This window comes from Mytilus galloprovincialis, chromosome 5 (genome assembly GCF_965363235.1).
Source record: "Mytilus galloprovincialis chromosome 5, xbMytGall1.hap1.1, whole genome shotgun sequence".
Lineage (NCBI taxonomy): Eukaryota > Metazoa > Mollusca > Bivalvia > Mytilida > Mytilidae > Mytilus > Mytilus galloprovincialis.
In genome coordinates this window covers 99173807-99193706 of record NC_134842.1, presented here as the reverse complement: position 1 = coordinate 99193706, position 19900 = coordinate 99173807, and the positions used below count along the sequence as shown (strand labels likewise).

General features: G+C 30.5%; 1 long non-coding RNA gene across 1 annotated transcript; it reads left to right on the top strand.

Moving 5' to 3' along the window:
* The first annotated feature begins 14715 nt into the window (after positions 1–14715).
* LOC143076874 (uncharacterized) lies at positions 14716–15941 on the top strand. Its single transcript, XR_012978818.1, has 2 exons — positions 14716–14835; positions 15634–15941. It is a non-coding gene; the product is annotated as an uncharacterized LOC143076874 (long non-coding RNA).
* The last annotated feature ends 3959 nt before the right edge of the window (positions 15942–19900 follow it).

Genomic DNA, 19900 nt, shown 5'->3' with positions numbered 1-19900 from the left:
CTACATGTGTAGTTCAGTGATAATGAAAGCCATCCTAATTTCCAAATTGTACACAAGAAACTTAAATTGAAATAATACAAGACTAACAAAGGCCAGAAGCTCCTGACTTGGGACAGGCGCAAACATGCGGAGGGGTTAAACATGTTTGTGAGATCTCAACCCTCCCCATATACCTCTAGCCAATGTAGAAAAGTAAACGCATAACAATACGCACATTAAAATTCAGTTCAAGAGAAACCCAAGAAAACTCTATTTCTAACGATAGATCGAGTGCACCTTTGAATTTCTTTAACTGATTCCCAATAAATATTATAAATGAAAAAGCTATGTTACGACATATGTCTTCAAAATACTCTCCGATACGAAATAATGAAACTCATAGTAACTCAAATGGATAAGGGAGATAAATCGAACGCATATATACGACATGTCAACAAACGGAACTCAACGTAAGAAAACGAAACAGTCAACAGCAGAAAATAAGTTGAAACACGGATGTTTAATGACAACAATAAAATGCAAGGGTGCAAAAAATGATATTAAGTTGTTAACTGTTGTCTTTTAAACACACTGCAGTATCGGTAGACATTTATTATGGATTTTATTATAACAAAATTACTGCTCCATAAAGATACGTTCGTAGAGTTTCGTCCGTTCGTAAGATGTTGAGAAACCTCTATTTTGCGTGGACTACGTCTTTATGTTTTACTTAGGATTACATATGATTGTTTTTTTGTCTCGACGACACACTTATCATGTTAATGCAGAGAAAATGGTCACAACACATTTCAATCGCAGTTTTAGATGTGTCACTAAACAATTCTCATCACATTTTGTTTTTTAATTATCCAAAGACGAATTCAAATTTGAATTACTGTGTTAATAAGTCTATTTTAAACTTCCTCTGTCTTTACCTGTCCAATACATGTAATATATAAAGTTGGGTCTTTCCTAATAACAGAATGGCAAAATCATCACGAGTTTGTTCAGAGGGAACGATTCCATACAGTGCACTTTAATCAAATGCTTTGTTCAACTATATACAGAAATCATTGGAATTGGAATTAGAATGCGAACGACGGTTCATATATGCGTTTTTTTTATTCCTGAGACCAAATGATGCCTGAATGTTTAAATGTCATACTAATCGTGTATAACAATTGCCGTAAATGTGTAATAGAAGCTTCCACACAGTATATCTAAGGCCGTGTTCACACCAAACTCCATGTACAGTAAACTTGTTTACAATTAGTTTAATGTACTGGACATTGGTTTCACATTAAATTTGTTCACATCTATACACCTTGTTTAATTACCTGTACATAAGATTTGTTCACATTTGTAAACTCTATGTCATTTAAATGTTCATTATGTAGAATCGAATGAAACGTTTTCGGACAACTTTTCTAGCAGTAAGGGAACGACTATTTGACTCTTAATAGAGGGGGATGGAAATATTCCGAACCCAAATTGAATAAAGAAAACAATTCTTGTTCTACAGATGATAAAAAATATTCTGAATCAAGAGTTTCCCCATACATTATAGTATTAAATGTTGAAGAAAAAAATTGATTACCAGCATCAAAAAAAACAAAAAAAACGGAATAAAACGTTTGCGCGGAAAAAATTCTGACTCGGATAAATAAACAAAATACCCCCCCCCCTTTTTTTTAAAGATACTAAAGATGTCTCGATTAAGCATTAGAAAACGTAGGCTGCAAAAGCGTGCTTACAGACGAAGAAGGATTGATATATAAGGGATCACTATATTTCTATCTTTTCTGTTTGTTCAAATGGTATTTCTTCTTCAAAAAGTATTTGGCAAAGGGAGGGGGTAATTTTTTTTTTACTTTTAAAGTGTAATTTCACGGATCCGAGATACTAGACAAACAATACATTTACATCACACTTTTTAAGTAATGCATTTATGAGTGAATCGTTGTTTGAGTAAAAACCAGTGGCAAATATTTCTGTGTAAGTCAAGTCGATTCGGAAAGACCTAAATTTTCAAATGAATTATGTGTTCGGCAATGATGCTGCTTTGAGTCTTGATAAGGGCTTAATAAAGCTACGTTAAGTTTTATTTCTAAATAAAACAAATAAATATATCAAGTTATACTAATATTTCTGTAAAGAACTTTATAAATAATTGCTATAAATATATCGTTTCTTCCTTAAATATGCACGGTGAAACTAATGTTTCAAATGCCTAGTTTTGTGTACACTAAATGTACACAAGGCCTACATCGAGTATCGACTGCGTGTAGACAAAACATGCTTTACACTACATGTAAACATTGAGTTTTATCAATGGGAACGTAATTTTGTTTAGTTTAGGTGTGAGTTACACTTACGCAACACCGAGTTTAGGTCAATGTGAACACGGCCTAAGTTTGTCAATCAAAAATAAACAACGAATGTATAAATAAAGGCAACAGTAGTATAGCGCTGTATAAGCCGCTAACATATTTGTAAGACTTGTCTTACTGACTTAGTAAGACAGTCTTTTCCAATGGGCCTTCAATGGGAACACTTTAACTTATTTTGTAAGAACTTGTTGTATCTATAGAATAATGTAAACAAAAAATAAGGAGACCTTTCAATAGATTGCTGAATTGATAAAGTAAATTGATAACAACATGCGAGATATTGTTGACAAAAAGGATTATGAAAGGCTTGTTGATGTGAAAAGCAGCACTGGAAGGATTTTGATCTGTTTCAATATTTATATATACCGGATTATAATGAAAAACATGACACATTCATTATGTTTATTTCACTTTTTGTCGTATATCATTTGAATCTTGATTTGTTGAATTTGACTATCATTATATTTGTTTTCTGTGTCGGTCCTGGTTTCTTAGAGTATGATTAGTCATTTGTCTTTATACATACCAATTATTTTTTTAAATTCTAATCTGTCGAGCTGTCGTTGAATAATGCATTTGAGCTTTTCATTTTGAATTTGAATGAGGAGTTTCTATTTTGATTTGCCGTAAAATTTGGTATTTTTGGAATTTTACTTATTTTTTATGTTTGATGAAAGAAGTGAGCTTAATATTTATTCTTCATTGTAGAGTGGCGTGTTTGTCCCATGCAGTAAATAAATAGCATGAAGCTTCATCAGACGATAATGCGCCTGCAATCATTACTTTTTATACTTGCTAGTGTGTATGGTAGGTATATATTTCAAGAGTTTGAACATTCGTATTTCATTTACCAATGTATTGGTTTCAAAAATTCATCATAACCAATATCACTGTCTTCCTCCTTCACATCATCATCATTTTCATAATCATCACAACAACAACCTGCTAAAAGATCATTACCATGTTAATTTCTCCATCGTGGCATCTGTAAGGATGGAATTGTTTTACATTGTCTTATCGGGGCCTGTTATAGCTGACTATGCGGTATTGGCTTTGCTCATCGTTGAAGACCGTACGTTGACCCATAGTTGTTAATGTTTGTGTCATTTTTGTCTTTTGTGGATAGTTGTCTCATTGGAAATCATACCACATCTTCTTTTTCATATATTGAGTGAGATTTGGGAATTTGAGTCAGATGTTCAACTTCCTTGTTTTCTTCCCTTCATTACACCCATTTAATTCTTTTCATACAATACTTAAAAAGCTTATAAAAGAACGACGAAAGATACCAAATGGACAGATAAACTCATCAATCTAAAAACGAACTGAAGACGCCATGGCTAAAAATGGAAAAAAGACAAACAGACAACCATATTACCCAAAACACAACATTGAAAACTAGAGAATAAACAACACGAACCCCAACAGGAACTATGGTCAATCTCAGGTGCTCCGGAGGGGTAAGCAGATCCTGTTTAACATGTGGCACCCGTCGTGCTGCCTATGTCATTATAGTATGAGATCAAAAAGGAAACATTTATCTAGTAATCATACGTATTTATAGCAATATAATATTTCCAACAGAAACTAACCAAAAGTAAGTGTGTAATAAATTCTATTATCATATACTTAGACTAAATAACATATAAATTTTATCGTATGATAAGAGCATTAAATTGACGTAAATTTCATATTTTTCGAATTGTGGCTTAGCGGGCTGATATGAAAAGTTTATCACATGCTTCGATTGTTATCACTTGCCTTTCCGTAACGTTATCACATGGCATTCCGGTGATACTCGGCCAATTCCGGAAGATACACATTAATGCTACGTTTTCAGTGAAAAACATTACACAGTAGTGTACAGAACAATTATAATGGAAAGTATATCGTGTAAAATAATAAAAACAAAACAAAAAAACAAAACAAACAAATTATTATTAAAAAAAATCATTTTTTAATTTTTTCTGAAACATAATTTCGAAAATTTCTTTAAAAAAATCTACTTTTCCAAACATTGTTCATAATTATGTATGGTGTTGATGTTTGTTTTTTTTTTGTCGATTCGTTTATATTAAACTGTTGTTTTTCCCCTCTCTGTTGAGGCATATGATAGAAAAATTTCATATTGAATGTATCAAATTTTAAGTCCGACGTCAGATAACGTTTTTATTCTTTAAACCTCGGGAACCACGTAAAAAGATCAAAACATTAATCAGTTATTTTTCTTTACTATTGAAGCATATGATAAAAAGATCATAACATGTCATTTTTCAAATCGCATGTATTATCAGCCCTCGGTTAATATCAGCCCTCGAGCCATGCGGCTCTTGGGTTGATATTAAACCTAGGGCTGATAATGCATGCGATAAGAAAAATGACATGTAATAATCTGATGATATTGCACTCGTGCAATAAACCTTCTAAACTCATGACGTCCTCAACGACAAAATATAAGTTTAAACCAATTTTTATTTTCAAATATTATATTGCTATACAATACAAGGGTTATTGCATGGATATTGGGGAATATTGTCCCTCGTAGAACATATATTGCACTCGCAAGCTCGTGCAATATATAATTCTACTCGGGACAATATTCCCAATATTCATGTAATAATCCTATACTAGTAGTATTAAACTTTTATTAGATTTGTTTGGTATTTTCTTCAAACTATTGGTTTGTAGATTAAGTTGTATGTTATGATGAATGTTATGTGCATTTGCTTTGTAGGTATTAAACATGTTAAGGAAAAGCTGTTGTTTTCCACTTCTCAGCATTTGAAAGAAAAAGATATAGCTACAGGGGTGGTGAGAACACTTACCAGTCAAAATGACTATTTTTATTCAATGGCCTACGATCATAAGGACAGATATATGTATGTTCCAGGATTTAATACCGGGAATATCATGAGGTAAATTTATCGATATTACATCGAATCAATCGTTTACGATAAAAATGGGTAACACATATCTGCACAAAATTCTTTTCTCTCAATATTCGTGTTGTTATTGCTTGAAGTGATTGTGATCGACTTTTCGTTAATTCGGAGGCATGTTAGATATTTGAAGCCTACACAAAATGTACATGATGTAAATTGACTAAAATGTAATGATTTATTGTATGTCCAAGTATAGTTATTGATTTTGAAGTTCTGGATAACATTAACATTCCGAACCTTGAAGGAGTAAATTAAGTGAAAGGACTTTCTAGACATTTAATTTTATATCATTTATAAAAATACAGATCCGGATTCGTTCCTTACCATGCATATGTATATATTGTATTCTCTTTTCATCTCTGTACGCACTATTCATCAGCAAATCAGAATAGGTGTAAAACTTATCTGTCCATTATGCTGCCTATTGATTTCAATAATAAGAATGCCGCCAATGTAGGTATAACACGCACTCAATGTAGACTATGAAAATCGATAAATGTATCTACAACCAGATCTTTGCAAGACAGTGGTATTTTCAGATAGTTCTTAAGCATATAATGATTTATGTTTAGTAATATTCCGACAATTCGTTTTATAGTTGAGTTTTTCGCTCTGAGGCACTTTAGATATGTTGACCTAATTGTCCGACCAGTATTGAATTTCCTGCAATGGGTGTGTATGCAAAAAACTAAAACGACATTAATGTATTGGTCATTATTTTAAAGACATATGCCTTGATACACGCCAACACTACTACACTACTAAGCTTTTGCTGAATAATGTGCATTATGTATACTAGATATATTTGAAATTACATTTCAATATTGACCAAGGTGATGTACAACAAACTTTCACATTGAAATATTAATCTTTTTGATATCTGACGGAAAATATCTTTTCGCAATTGGGCTTTTCGATATTATTGCGACAATTGTGTATGCATATGTTAAGATATTACACCACCGATATTCTCTAGATCAAAGTCTTTTCAAGATATGTTCTTTTGTCTTGTATGAGGGTTGAATGCACCTAGCTATAATACTTATTTCATCTTTTTAAAACATTTAATGACTAAAAACACAAAAAAATATTGGTTGATCATTGAAAACAATATATACGTTAATCTCTATGTGGGAGGCTATTTGAACTAGTTGATGTTGACAATTTCAGGTTTCCTTATCCAAATAATCAAACCGTTATTTTAGAAGTTATTGTCTCTACAGCAACTCCGATTGCTATAACGTTTGACTCAGTGAACAGACATGTATACTGGACAAACACTTTTTCTCCTGGAAGGATAATGCGATGCAATCCTGATGGATCAAATGTAACAGTTCTTTTGAATGAGACCACGCCTTGTGCACTTACACTAGACATACAAAATAGGTTTGTTGTATTGATAGATTTAACTAATTGTGGACGCTTTTTGCATATTGTAGAGAACAAACTGTAGACGCAATTTTAGAATTTAATACAACTTTCATAATTTGAAAACAGATATTTATTTAATGTCTTGTTAATAGAAAACTGATGTCAGTTTAAATATCAATATACGACATATAAACAGAAAACATATATTTTGAAATGTAAAAAATAACACATCAGTTGAGCATACATATTTGTCAGGTCTTAGCATTGTATTAATATATTAAAACCAAATCTTTAACTAATGTGAGCCAAAATAATTCAGATGTAGAATTGTTTACATTGAGACAACTATCCATCAGATTTATAATAATGAACTTATAAACAATTAAAGGTCACGCAACAAATGGCCCAGACATAAAATACGTGATACAATTTAAGGAGAAAAATTACCAGCAATATGTTTAATATTACATGCAATTTGCGAAAAACAAATATGACAGAAATGAAACGGCTTAACACGTTTGTGACCGCGCATCCTATACCTTAAATGGAAAGACGAATGAACAGCACACGATATGAAGAACGTGTAAACTTAGTTGAAAATGACTCATCTTAATAGATCGGTATGAAGCGAACAATAAATAGGCACAGATCACCGAATGTGTAAATACTTGTATTACTGCGAGTTATGCAATAGCCAATTATAACTAATGAATAAATAATTTTTCACGGTTAAATCATCACTCGGTTCACCTTAAACGGATAAGATTTAATAAACTGTCTGAGAACAACATGACCGTGTTTAAAATAAATCAGTTAATTTTGTGTTGTTTAGTCAATAATCTATAATTTATGCATAAATAACGATCATAGAAAAAATACAACGAGACTACATGCACCAGCAGAAAAAAAAACAAATTGTTAAATATATATATCGTAAATGGGGACAAATCAAGATCACCATCCGAAAGATTAACATTGACATATATTAAGATGCACAAGCGTTTCACTTTATAAATGAGGATACATATGTATGTTCTAACGGAATGAATTATAAAGGTATATGATACACTGTTGTTTTATATTTGCAAATCAATATTTTTTTTTGTGAACTATCAGGTGGATTTACTATGGTCAACACATAACTCCTAGCGAAATATACAGAATTAACTTCGATGGAATGGACAAAAGAGTAATAATTAAGAACCTCCAAACATATGTGTTTGGTATAGAAATAGGTATGTTGATGTGAAATATTTGATTAACGTTTTAGTACGCATGTATGTATATACGATCGCAGTTTTGTATAAATTGAAGTGAACAAAGAATACAAGAATATCAAATGTTTCCACACAATCGACTGCACGCCATAGTCTTTGACACATTACCCATTTCAATTCTCAATTTTATGATGTTTTAAATGGTATCATAGATAATTGAATTCCATATCTAATAGATGCACATGTAAAAACATCAATACATCAAGCATACCATTTGGTATCTGCCTAATAGATGTCTCATTGGCAATCCTGACACTTTGTAATATTATCAACTTTAAAAACAAATACATAGTTAGCTATACAGAGAAATGCGATTATCATTATTTAAAGACATGTGTTTCTTGTACATGCTATACGAGAGTTTGTAACTTATAATTTCTATATTTTCAGACTTCAATGTTAAACGTCTTTATTGGATGGAATATAACACAGGAGATTTAAAATCAGCTTGTTTCAATGGGTCCGATGTCAAAACGATAATTAGCACAAATGTAAGGTCCCAGAACTGGGACATTGATATGGATGAAGATTTCATATTCTACACGAGCTACAACCAAATTTTTAAGATAAACAAATTTTTAGGACAAATCCCGACTGTTGTACACAATGACACACAACAAGTTTATGGTCTTTTGTTTTACAAGCCAGAAGGTAAGAATATATCAAATACAATAAAATGACATGGAATAAACACTTTAACTGCAGTCAAATGATATCAAATAGATAAACTGATAGATAAAACTAAGGTGTTTATAAACGTAATCGTCATAGTCAATTGGATTTTTATTGTTTTTCATACAGTTTACGTAATATGAAATGATTCAGCAGTAGCTTTGAAAACAATTTAACGAAGACATGTGTAATTAAACGAAAACGACAGATTTTGTTTTATATTGTAACGTCTAGTTTATGATATGCACATTATTTCATATATTTGGAGTAGTAATATACATTTAGTAGTAGGCCATTTTATTTAAACGTTTTATTACTCGAAATTATTTTGATATTATATTCAAGTGTATGACTAGCTTTTGCTTACTAGCTGTTAGTGTGTCTAACATATTGCTTTACTTATTGTAGCGATCTCTGTTTATATGTGAGCACTATGTGATAGTTTATTTCCTAATTGAATATATTAATCTTAAACAAATGTGTTTTCAGAAGATAGGCAAATGTTAATTTAGATCATTTAGAATTTGATTTCAAACCTGTAATTTATTTTATAATTTTCAATTGAATATTAGCAAACTAAAAGTTTCTTTTGTGTTCCTGCAATTTTAATTGTCTAATGTAAACGTGAAAATATATTTCAAATGTACATAATTTATTTACTAACACGTATTTTTTTTCAATGCTAAAAAGTCAACAATAATTTTTAAGAAAAGCCGATTTATGTTATAGTTTATTGGATGACAAATATTTGTGTATACTTGCAGGGAAAAGCTGTGACAAAAATTAGTAAATATTTTGTTAACAGATATGGATAATAAAAAACACGTCAGTGTTCAGGGGACGCGATTTAGACATAATATTCAACAAAACTAGTTTGCATTATAACTCTAAACATATGAACACAATTTCTTGTAATACAAAATAAACAGTTATATTGTATGACTTGACAAGGGTCGCTATTTTCATTATTAATAACACATATATTGTTTGATTTCTTTCTTTATTTATTTCTAAAATAAATGTCTTACATTAAGCAATTTTTGTGAGGAGATTGTATTACATGTGTGAACCTTTCAACGATTCGGAGCAAAATTTTCATTTAATGCGTGTTCTATGTATTATTTTGAATGATACTCAGAAAAGAATTGGAAGTTAGTCAAATAATTTACTCAAAATAAAGCATATACTTTTTTCAATAAGACAATGACGTGATTATAGTTTTAAAACGCAATTAAAGGAAATGTTATACTTTTAATGTGTTATCCATTATTAATTTTCCAGTGAAAAATGGTTATGGTCCAAATTCAAAGAGTATTATATTAAAACTATTATAACAGTTCTAAAAAGAATAGGTAAGTTAATGCAGTCTAGTTATAATATCATTTTAAGAAGTTGATCTCGATTTCCTAGATTTACAGATCGAGTTGGTGAATTTGCGAAAATTCAACAGAAAGTAGTGATTTTTCACTTTTTCATTTCAAATGTTATCTATATCCTTTTTTTTTCCATAAATGTGCTCTAATAAAAATAATAAGAATACCCTTGTTGTTTCACTTTGGCACACAATTACAAAAGTAAAACGAATCCCCTCAATTCTATGTAAAATCAGTAAATGTCGGATAAGAACCAAGTGCAGAACAGATTAAGAAACGCTTGTTGACCTATGCAGGTGCTAAATTATTATTTTGTTCATATAATGTTACTTTGAATAATAATTATGGTCATAGTCTAATATGATAACAGTTATTTAATATGAATATTGAAACTGTACCGAGAGTACAGAAAGTTCATAGGTTTAATCACTTGCAATTTGTGACTAAATATTGCTTATAAAACATTAGAAGGATCGAATGTTTACTATTCCAGATGACCATCACACACCATAGAAAAAAATCATTAAAAGGTCATCAGGGTTTACATTGAAGGCCAAGCATTGCTTAATTTCATTTGTCGTTAAAGTTATACTTTACGGATCACTTGCACGTTTTACATGATATATGTGTAATCAGAAATGTTCGTGTAGTAATATTGGACATGTTTCTATTTTAACAATTGACTGAGCTAAACTATTTGTGGTACCAACCTTATCAACCACTAATACTTTACTCCTCCGACGTACAGACATGAAAATATAATTACAAACATCAAACGGATGGGTTTTTTGAAGACGAAAACTCCTACATACACCACTAACCACATTTGTTGTTTCTTTTGACAATGGAACCCGGCTGCCCTATAGTTGCTAACGTTAATTGGTCTCTAGTGAAGAGTGGTCTTTATACACAAAAAAAAACAAGAATAATGTGTTTCAATAGTGAATTACGACTGATAATTGATAATAATAGAGAATACAGTGAAGAAAACTAATTGAATAAAATTGAGAATGGAAATGGGGAATGTGTCAAAGAGAGAACAACCCGACCAAATATAAAACAACAGCAGAAGGTCACCAACAGGTCTTCAATGCAGCTGGCCCCTAAACAAATATATACTAGTACAGTGATAATGAACGCCATACCAATTTCCAAATTGTACACAAGAAACTAAAATAATGCAGTCCTTTTATATGAATCCACACCAAAATTTAGACCATGTATAGATGAAGTTCAAGGCTAATATCGGTAAGAGTGGTAAAAAAATCACATTCTGTTAGTTAAAAAATGTCAGCAGGTACAAAAAAAATATTTTTTAAGATGTCCTGATCTCAGACAAAAATTACAAACAAGTTGTGCCTGAACTGAAACACACCGGCTATATAACATGTTCGAATTTGTTGCGGAAAAAAGATAAAATATTTCGGAAGCAGGACTGTCCTGAATATTTTGCATAAGCAGCGAAAAAGTGTTAAACCTAAACAAAATAAGTAAACACAACAGGCTTCAGTTATCATCACAATGGTAAGTACATGTCATAAATAGTATTACAACGCTATTGTGAATTTGATTGATGCTTCATTTCAATTTATTATTTCACTCGTCATATATAAGTAAGAAGATGTGTTGTGAGACAGTTCTCAAACAAGGATATGTATCATTTATTCTTTTTTATAAGAGAATTATATCATAATATTATATTAAATAGTTATATGACTATTACAAATACATTGTTCAGATTGAATCACATGTACATATACATATATATAGCGATAGGTCAACATTCTATCGGCAAAGCTTTAGAATAAATGGCATATGTTTTTATTTTATAATTTTCTAACGATAGAACCGGCGTCACCAGTTAAGTTTGTGTTTTCTGTGAAGCAATGAGTTATACTGCAAAGTAAAACATTTGAATGCAAGTTTTTTCATAGGTAATTAACCTTAAAACAGAAACTATCAATCAGTCTTATAAGGGTTGATTGGAGTAAAGAAGATTGGTATTATAGACTAATTTTTAGTAGTAGTAAATACGATGAAAAAAGTTCTGTTGTGCAGGCTGTAAAAATACGCAGCTATGTTTAGTCGAAATGGCACCTTCAAATTCAGATTATTTTTGTAGGAGATAATATGTTAAGGGGTGCTATATAAAGGTGGAAGTCTCAAGACTAAAATGTTTTCCGATATACAACGTGTACCTCTTCTCTTTGTATTTGCAGTTCAAATTAATTTTGCAAACCATATGATTATTTGAACACGATTTATTCAACTGTTTTCAAATATGCATACATACATACGTTAGACAAACAACAAACCATCTAACTATTTCATATTTTTTTTCTGTTTTTAATCTCAAATGCTTTTGACTGGTCAAAAGCCATAAAAAAGTACTTTTCAGTTCACAGTTCAATTAACCAGATTCACTTCTTTTATTTCCAATAAAATATACTATAAATCATGTCCAGATAATATATTTCATCAGCACTTAAATCGAACTGCTTAGCATGTGTAAACAGTCTTAATTATGACTTTATGAACCTTGTTTATTCGTCTATAAGATGTTTGATTGTCATGTTGCTCGCCAATAAAATAAAACTAAGTATTAAAATAGAACATTGTTAGAATTTTGAACAAGATTTAATTTTAAAATGTATCTTGTACTTTTTTCAGAATGTTTGTAGAGGGTCCATTTGAATAGCTTTACTATGCATTTTATTTAGTACTGACTACATCTACGGGTAAATTCTTTTGATTTTAATTATTTATTTTATTAAGATTGCAAAATGCAATCATATAACGCAAGGTTGGCTTAGAAGACTGTTTTGACTGTTGTATATATGTATGAGTTTTATGGTTATTTTGGTTAGTTCATACCTTGCGAAGTAAAATAACAAAAAATACAGAAATTCAGGAGAAATTTTAAACGAAAAGCTGTTTGTTAAATGTCAAAATCAAAAGATTAAACACATCAAACGAATGGAAAACAACTGACAACTGTCATATTTCTAACTTGTTACAGGCATTTCATTTTATCGAAAAGGGGGATAAAACCTTGGTTGTTTTCAGCTAGCCATCCTCTTGCTTGTGTGACAGTTGCATAGAATTTTTTGGTGAACAAAACAAACAGACATAAAAGGTAACAATGTCAACATTATTTTTTATCTAAAAATCACTGTAAAACTAACAACTATGTCACCAAAGATCAACTAAATGGTATATATACACTCTAAAGACCAGCACATACGAAAAAAGAATACAAGAAAATGACTATTGCACAATACCACAATGGTGGGATGTATAAATACCGAGCAATGCTAAAAAAATATTACCACATGACTATTATGTGGTAAAGGTTCAAATGGTATTCAAGAAACTCGAATTACAAAATGTATGTGCATAGAAATCAATTCACCTCTGTCCTGGCTAACATTGTCGCAATTTCACAATACATTTTACAAAATTAATGTAGTTTATTTCAATCATATTCCTAATATATTTGAAGGACGTGCTGATAGGAGCAAACGATCATTCTTTAATATGTACAGACAAATCAGTCATTTGTTTCAAATGGGTAATACGTTTGAGAACTATCTTCGAGACTATGAATGTTGGTGTGGAGTTGGCGGAAGCAGTACACCTCAAGACAACATGTATAGGTGAGCTGCTCTTATATTACAGATGTCAGAAAATCTTAGGCGAGTAAGAGCAATCTAAAGAAGTATAATCAAATGATCAACATGTGCAAAGTAGAAGAAAATAAACCCTTTTTTCCGATTATTTTGTTGTGCAAAAAAACATGAAACGGATGTTTTTTCTCCAGATTGCACCGATTGTACACTCTAGTTTCCTTCTGTAAACTGCACTTTCTTACCGAGTAACAGAATTTCCTACCACACAGACGGTCACCTGTCGAGCAGTTAAAGAAATAGAAAAAGAAATAGAAATATACTCTGGAGAAAAAAGTCGGTAATATAAAAAAAAGTCTATTCTATGACGCTAATGTATTATGAATATATTTAGCGTACTGATTATGACTTAAATCTACATATCAATTTAAAATATCAGATTATGTTTGTTCTAGTTGCACGCCACTACAATATTAAATTTTGAGGTTAAACTTTACCCGAACACTTTTGTCAGTTTCGGTACTTGATATAACACTCGTGGGTGTGAAAATTAAAGAAAATTAAAAAAAATCGCAAATGTGAATCCGGAAATGAATTCCAATGCATCACTCCTTTATAACCTCAATTATGATAAGGAGGAAAACTGTGAATTTTCATTTTTCAGACTAAAAAAAATATGAAAATAACAAGAAAGGACTTTATGCTTATCCCTATCTTACATCGATTTTGCAATTTTCAACGAAAATTTGTTGGTTTAAATTTGTTATGAAATGACAAATAGTCTCTGAGTTTGCATTTCGATTAGTAAATCATTATGTATGACGCCTATAACTATCGCAATTTATTATATATTTGTTAGCACCACGATATTCTCTAATCAATGTTTGTTCCTTTTCCTCTATTTGTTTATTGTCCTACATTTTGGTCTTTGTCCATAATCATCTATCCTGTGAATCACAATTAAAAAGAAAAAAAAATATGGAATAAATAAATGGCCCTATACAACCCCGTAAAATTTCTTTTATCAAAAACGAATACACAAGTTACCTTCAAAACACTTAACTACACAATAAATAAATGAATACTTTGTAGATGTTGTATGGTACATGATAGGTGTTATGATCAGAATAGTAGGGATGGGTGTAGTGGTATTCATCTAGACGATTACAGCTACGAGTGGACCAGTGTGTCGATCAGATGTACAAGTAAGTACATGTAGTCTCAAAAAACAACCTTAATTTTATATTTTTAATATACAACGTTTACATAACATATTGAAAACACATTGACAACGCTAAGACTTTTTACTGATATACTAAATTACTACGTAAACACAAAAAATGTATGTATCTGTATCATGAATTAAATTTAAAGGATGACACTAGCTGTACAATGGCTATACATTGTGTATAGAAATTAATAATTGTTGGTAAAATTGTTAGCAACGTAGATAAGTCCTTCTGTGTTGGTTTAAGTTATATAGTTAAGTATGTTGTAAAATACCATTTATCCTTTATCTAAAGCACTCTTAACTTTGTAGAATAAATGATCATGAATTCATCATATTTTGGAAGAAACTTTCAGAATTACTAGTTTTGTGAAGTTTTGAAAGAATAGAAATGTTTAAACTTATTTTTACCGATCATGTCATCGCAACTCCTGCTACGTTGTATAACGTATTTTGTTGAAAAGTTCAACGGTGTTAAAAGTAACAGAACTAAATTATTATGCAGATGTATAGTATGATAGGAGTGTTTGTAGAGTAATGGCCCTTTAAACAAATGTCTCTGTCTAACGCATACCTTGTTCTGATAACACCACAATAGTGATCATTGTATTGTAGTCTCTAGCATATTTAATCATCAATTTGGGATCCAGGGATAACGAAAAATCTTAGCGTAGTTTAGTTTGTATTCTTACATTTTTGCACACATACACATTTTACTTGTTACATAATGGTCAACCAGCATTGGTATTAAATGTTTTTTTCTTTTGATTTCCAGATAGTCCCGGATCTTGCGATTATAAAAACTGCAAATGCGACAAGAAATTCTTGGAATGTTTGAGAAGTGCAGGTTTCCCACGGACTTTTTTACCTGGACTTCGAAACTTCAACACATGTTGATCAATATGAACAATTTGATTTAACTCACAGAATGCTTTCTCATATAATCACTGCGAAAGAATGTTGTAATTTTTTTCTAGAAAGTTGTCATGCTCTGCTTCAAGTATTTAAAAAAATGAACTGGAAATACAATATTCATATGTACGGATAATTGTTCATGAATACATTGAAATCTGTCAGATGTAATTTCCATTGTTGAATTTATGGAAATTCCCTTAAAGGCATTCTGTCGTTAGAAAACACAAAATATAAGCATTTGCTTTTATCAAATTGCACGGTTATATTATGTTATACAACGACCTCCATAATATATGGACTTCAGAAGGTGTTCCTCAACTTTTTCCTCGTTTGGCTTCATAACGCTTTTGAACTGAGCGTCACTGATGAGTCTTATGTCGTGCTTACAATCCCCTTCCCTTTCATGAATGTGACCTACCGAATTAGACTATTTACCGGATTTATAACATAAGCAACACGACTACTGTCACACGTGGAGCAGGATATGCCAACCCCTTCGGGAGCACCTGAGATTACCCCTAGTTTTTGGTGTGATTCGTGCTGCTTATTCTTTGGTTTTCTATGTTGTGTAATGTGTACTATTGTTTGTTTGTTTGTCTTTTTAATCTAAGCCATGGCGTTGTCAGTTTATTTTCGATTTATGAGTTTGACTGTCCCTCTGGTATCTTTCGTCCCTCTTTTATTAAGACGAAAAGCGCGTCTGGTGTATTAAATTAAAATGTTGGTACCTTTGATAACTTTTGTTGTTGTATACCATTATTGTTGTTTTTCGTACATTTGTTTTTTTTAATGTGAATCAGTTTATTGGTTTATTTTTTTACACCATGGTTTTTTTTTCAAATTGATGAAATTTTATAGTGGTATATGGTTAAATACTTCTATGTCATTTGGTCTCTAGTGGAAAATTTTGTCTCATTGTCAATCAAACCATATTTCTTCCTAGTCTTACATTAGATCACTTGCTTTGGAGGTTTCTTTTTACGTTTTCCATGCAGGGTTCATTTGTAAATACAATTTACAAATAACAGTTAATGAATGGTTTAGTGTATTGGCGTTTTTCTTTCACAAATACTATCTTCATAAGGGACATACCTCATTCGTTTTTGATGTGTTTTGTCATTTAATTTCGCCATGTGATTATGGACTTTCCGATTAGATTTTCCTCCGCATTTCGTCTAAAAAAGACTCAGTTACACAAACCATGAACATGCACCATGTGAGACGAACAGAGATGAATCAATGAATAGACACATGCAGCTTGTTGCATTAGCATAATATAATTATAGCTTGTTGATTATAAGTTTACAATGGTTTCAGTAATTGCCACTATTGCATTGATATCATGCATACATTTGTTAAAAATAAAAAATAAATAAAAAAGGATAAGCAATCTAGTTTGAAGTTTCACCCAACTAGCTGTTAATAACTACTCATCCTCTTAGATCTTCTGTTTAGTATCTGCTATTCAGTGTTAGTCATAGTCATGCCCTAGAAACCGAAAAATGTTGGTCAATAAATTAACTGTAGCTGTCCCTAAAGTGTAGTTCTTGTAAGACCTTCTATATTCATTTGTTTGTTTATTAGTTATTTTATTATGAATCTGGCTGTTTTTTAATTTTATTTGTTTTAGATTGTGTTATGATTGGGGTCTTTTGCAGTTTACTATATCTTGTGGGTTATCCTTTTTTAAGGTGGATTTATGTGTATCATTTGGACTTTTATAAGGTTCCAACTTCCTTAGGCAAAGTTGTTCTCAAGCGATTTACCTTTTCCTTCAATATCCCTTTCTGTCTTAAAGCTTTTCAGTATGTATAAATCTATGTTGCTTTTGTTTTTTGTTTTTGCATTTGTACGAACTGTTTTGGAAGCAATAAATTTTTCAAGTGATATAGTTTTTTCAATATAAAACACAAATAATAAAAAAACATATGGCACTATTTTTAATCACTTAATAATTGATTAATATATTATAAACATTTGTATTTAATAAAAAAAAAACAATATTCCAACACCTTAGATTGTTATGGTGCAAAACGACAACCATTTTAACATTTTGAAAATTATCATGAAAAAACAGTTATTTCATCATTTCAACCATCATAAAAAAATGTTATATGATCAAACTTGTATATTTATCAAACTTTTATTTAATAAATTTATAAAAGTAGGGGTTTAAAACTTTCCTGTTATAAAACTTTAAATTTCTCGAAAAAATAAGGATTTTCTTATTCCAGGAGTAGACTAAGCCGGATTTGGCACAACATTTTGGAATTGTGGGTCCTCAATACTCTTCAACTTTGTTCTTGTTTGGCTTTACAACTATTTTGATCTGAGCATCACTGATAAATCTTATGTAGACGAAACGTGCGTCTGGCATACTAAATTATAATCCTGGTACCTTTGATAACTATTTTAATAGAACTATATGGATAAATCCAGAGGATTCGAATATCTGATCACAAAAAGTAAAGATTAAGAGGAGAAAACCACCTTAACTTATAAACATGATGACAATTATCTTTAATTAAAGTTTGAATGTGACTGATTTTGGTGAAATAATTGTAGTATAATGTGTTTTAGCCATACAATGGCGATTGAATCTTTGATTCAAATTCTAAAGTGATTGATGCTTATACATTGTATACATTTTATACTGTCTTGCAGTAGAAATGATGAACTATAGATTGACATAAATGTCTTAAAGGATCAATAAATTACAAACATATAAACAATTTATGAAGTGTAAAGGGACTAAAATCATAAATAAAAAAACAAAAATTCAATCAACAAATAAAGCAATATTTCTCAATAACTACTAGCATGACTAGTAAGATCAACTAACTATAACTTGTAACATTATGTAACTACAAATACTGAACACAATTTACATATACATGGACTCTTTAATTATATTATTTATATTTCATATATTAACAATTAACTTTTTTTTCATGGTGTCCAATTTTGACAGTTTTATTTGCTAAAGTTGAAGTCCAAAGGTTTTTACACATATGTTCATGCTTAAACAATAGAATGTGTGGTAGTCTTGAATTCTTTTATCTCATAATTATATGTTTGTGTGGGGTAGACTTCACAAATCACTCAAGAATTAAATGCATGGTAGATACTTTCTTAAAACCTAGAATTCCATTAAAATACAAATTACCATTTTACTTAGGATCCTTACAAAATTTGAAAAAAATGCAACGTCTTTACTGCTTTCAAGATGACACACATGACAACAGAGGTAAAAATGTTGTGTCATCTTAAATGCATTAAAGATGACAAAAGCAAAAGCAACAGAGGTGAATGCTTTTTGTCATATTCAATCCATAAGATGACACAAGACAACAAAAGTAATTTTTTTGTGTCAATACAGATTCTATGTCAGACGACATACTTGTGTTTTGTTTAATGAACATTTTGTCCAATGTGCTACTTTTCACTCTGAATAGGTACCTCAAATAATTGAACACCTGCAAGCATTAGCATGTGTACTAGATAACAATCATTCTTTCTGTCAGACACCATAATACTGATAAAATTATTTTAAGATATCCTAATTTTACATTCAATTTATAGATATTAAGTTTAAAACTTAATGTTAAGCCAATGAAATTCAAATCTTGCCTTCATTTATAATAAATAATTGAAATATATTATAGCAAAGATATTTAAACTGCATTCTTTATATACATACAATACAATTATGCAGACATGTAAATGAGAAACACAAATTCATATATGAGCAAATATTTGTGGATTAATTTATTATCATTAATTCAAATTATCTCGAACTGAGAAAAATTTATACTTCATTGAACATTATATTTGTGGTTCACCTGTATTCCCAAAATGCATGCAAATTGGTATCCGAAAAATAATAATGAAAGAACCAAAATAGTAAATAATATTTTAATTTTCAATATACAAGATAAGGTTTCAAAACAAAATGTGTCCATAGATTAAAAATTTCATTGGTAGTATCATATATATTACAGAAATCATCTTCTCTGAAATAAATTTAATAATTAAACTATTCAAACATTTTGAAAAAGATTTTAATTTTTTTTTTTACCTTTTCATATCTATTTTTCCAAATTGATATCTAAATGGCTTTAAGCCTA